The sequence below is a fragment of the Helianthus annuus genome, chromosome 15 (assembly GCF_002127325.2).
Source record: "Helianthus annuus cultivar XRQ/B chromosome 15, HanXRQr2.0-SUNRISE, whole genome shotgun sequence".
NCBI classification, from domain to species: Eukaryota; Viridiplantae; Streptophyta; class Magnoliopsida; order Asterales; family Asteraceae; genus Helianthus; species Helianthus annuus.
Window position 1 is genome coordinate 975,161 of NC_035447.2, and position 3,097 is coordinate 978,257.

Below are 3,097 nucleotides of genomic sequence, written 5' to 3' on the forward strand. Positions count from 1 at the left end.
CTTAAAAACACTGTCACAACAGAAGGAACCTTATCAATCTGTGGGCCGTTAAAAGTAGATGATGAATTAGATGTGGAGATCAGATCATTAAAGGAGTTGGAAAAATCATTTTTCGATTGGTTGACTGCAAGCCTTGATTCATTATGCATTGCTTCTATATTGATTGTTGTCTGTGAGTTTTGCGTCAGAGAGAGAGACAGTGAGTGGGGGGGGGGGTGAGGTGACTTGGGTGTTTTAGGGTTTCTTCAAGGAAAATTGCAAAGAAGAATGTGATAGAGGAGGGTGGAGGAGGGTGATGGTGGGTGGAGGTTGAAGATGAGGTGTGGTGGTGGAGTTTTTTCTCTAAAAATGTAGAAGATGCGCGGATAGTCCCTTGTGGTTTGGCCTTTTAAAGGAAAAGGTAAATTGGTCATTTCACACCCACTTAACAGAAAAAACAAATTGAATTTAGACTCAGGGACTATCCGGGAACAAAAAATGAAAAGTTGGGGACTATTCAGGTAGTTTTAGAAAGTTGGGGACTATAGGTAAAAAAATGCGAAACCACAGGGACTATCCGAGCATTTTTCTCTTAAAACTATCAACCATTCATAACATACTAGTATTTATGATTTTCTCAATGCTTCAATATTAACCATTGAAAACACTTTTTTTTTTTATAAATATGATGTAAAAACTATCAACTGCCTCTTTACTGCATGCGCTTCTGATGCAAACATACTTCTTTTTTATAAATATGAAGCTAAGAATGCATTACTGAACGATTAGCCATGCACTATTGAACATAATACATCTCTCACTTCGACATATCTTTGGACATATGCAAAATGAAAAGAAATAAAATAAAACATAATTTTCTAATTTAGATGAAAAACACATGAAGTAAAAGATATACACGCATAGTCGCAAACCCAGCTTCAAGAGTGAAAGGTAGATCACCATGAAAGCCAGGGAGATTTTTTATGATTGACCTTGAGTTTGATGAAGTTGCGAGATGCACAATGCTGATCAAAAGAACAAGCCTTGTGCAAGTATACTCCATTATAAGAAATTTTTGAATGAACTTTAATTTTCAGAGACCCCTTTTAATTTATATAATAAAGAAACTAAATAAAAAAAATACAAGTTGCACACTATGTTTTAACATGTTACCTATGTTTTAACACGACACCTACGTATATATTTTCTATTAGATACACATGCTGTAACATTTGTAACTTTTTAGGGATTATGTATTCGATATTGCTTATATTTGCGTATCTGATGGCGGATGTGGCCCCATGGGGACATGGGGGTTACGGTGCCGGTGATCCACCGCCTCCTGGTGGTTATTTTACAGGCACGCATGAGACCGACGGTAAGTCTTTTACTAAAGTATTTTTAGTCCTTAGATTTTATATATTATAACTGTTGTTACTAATTATTTTTGTTTTAGTTGCGCAGCGGTTCCCCCGAAGAGGGTTAGGGGATAGCCAAAAATGAGAAACTACGTCGTCTGGTAAAAGCGAGGGGGGGGGGAGCGTATCTCTTACGTTTGATAGAAAGGTCACGTATACCCCCGTTGGTAAAACAAGAGATATGTTTTCAAGGGAGGCCGGCCTGTATATGTGGCGGACCATCCCGTTTGATAAAATTGGATGGGATAACGTTTCACCACCACACAAGGATGCCATCATGAACCACTTACGGGTAAATAAGTTATATGCATAAAATTTTATCAAATATTTAAGCACATGCAAATGCGCCATTACCATACATGTGCGAAATCGTTAAATCTCATTTACATATAATATTTTAACTTATTTATTTAATTCGTAGGAAAATTTCAATTTTGATGAAGTGGAACGTGATTTAGAGGCGAAAAATTGACGGGTGGTATTCGGAGTGTGCTTATGAAGCGGTACTCTGACCGCAAGTCCGAAGCTAAAATATTATTTAAGAGCAATGGAGGTTACAATGATATTAAGAGGGCAAGGGCATACCATCCTGCGGATATGCCCTATGATAACTGGTTGAGAACCATCGAAGGTTTCCAGGACCAAAAATATATTAAAAGAAGCGAGCTGCCAACAAACAAGTACGCGAGAAACAACAATTCCCATACCGCGGGTGGACATCGTCGTATGGTAGCACTGCCTACAAAAATGTAATGTTTTATGTATGTGTGTGTGTAAGCTTTTGTTTATTTAATGTCTAATCTAAGTTTAATGTTAAACATGATATGGATTGTGTACCTACGTATGCTAAAACCCACACGGATAATCAAGGGAATTGGGTTGATCCAGTGGCTAAACAAAATTACGTAAGTATTTATTTTAAGTATAATTTCTATAACAAACATATATATATATATATATATATATATATATATATATATATATATATATAGAGAGAGAGAGAGAGAGTAGGGTTCCTGCGGAAAGTGTGGCATTGAAGGATTTTAACTAAAAGGGCAATTGTGTAATTTGAATATTATTTTAATTATGGATTATTTTATTAGGATAACTAACTAACCAGAAGATTATGGAAACTAAATATTCCATTTAAGACTGCGGGGTATGGGGCGGGAGTTTGGGCGTGGGTAGGGGGAAAACGCCAAAGCCACCTCCCCGGGTGGGCATGGGTTTCGGCGTGGCCCTTGGGGCATGGGTTTCAAGCCGGGCGTGGGCGGGCTGGCCATCCTAGTTAGCTGAATATCATTGGCTCACCTGCCACGTCATAGCGGGCCATCCCAAAAGTTTTGAATTTTTAAATTCAAACCGTTGGCTTGGCCAAGCGGTCACCCCAACCGGTCACCCAAACCCCAACATCCTCTATAAATACCCCCAAACCCCAACCGGGTGGTCCATCCCAACCCCCAGCGTGGTCCCAAAAATTCGACAAAACCCATCCGCTGCCCCAGCCGGTCACCACAAACCCAACATCCCACGAACCCGCTATGGCATCCTGGACCCACCACGAAGAACTTGCCCTAGTCACAAGCGTCGTTGACTAAACCAAATATTGGCCGGAAGCTTTCGCGGCCTACGGACTAAACGTCGGTAACGACCGCCACAACATGAACGCGTGCCAACATAAATGGCGCGAGCTACGTCCC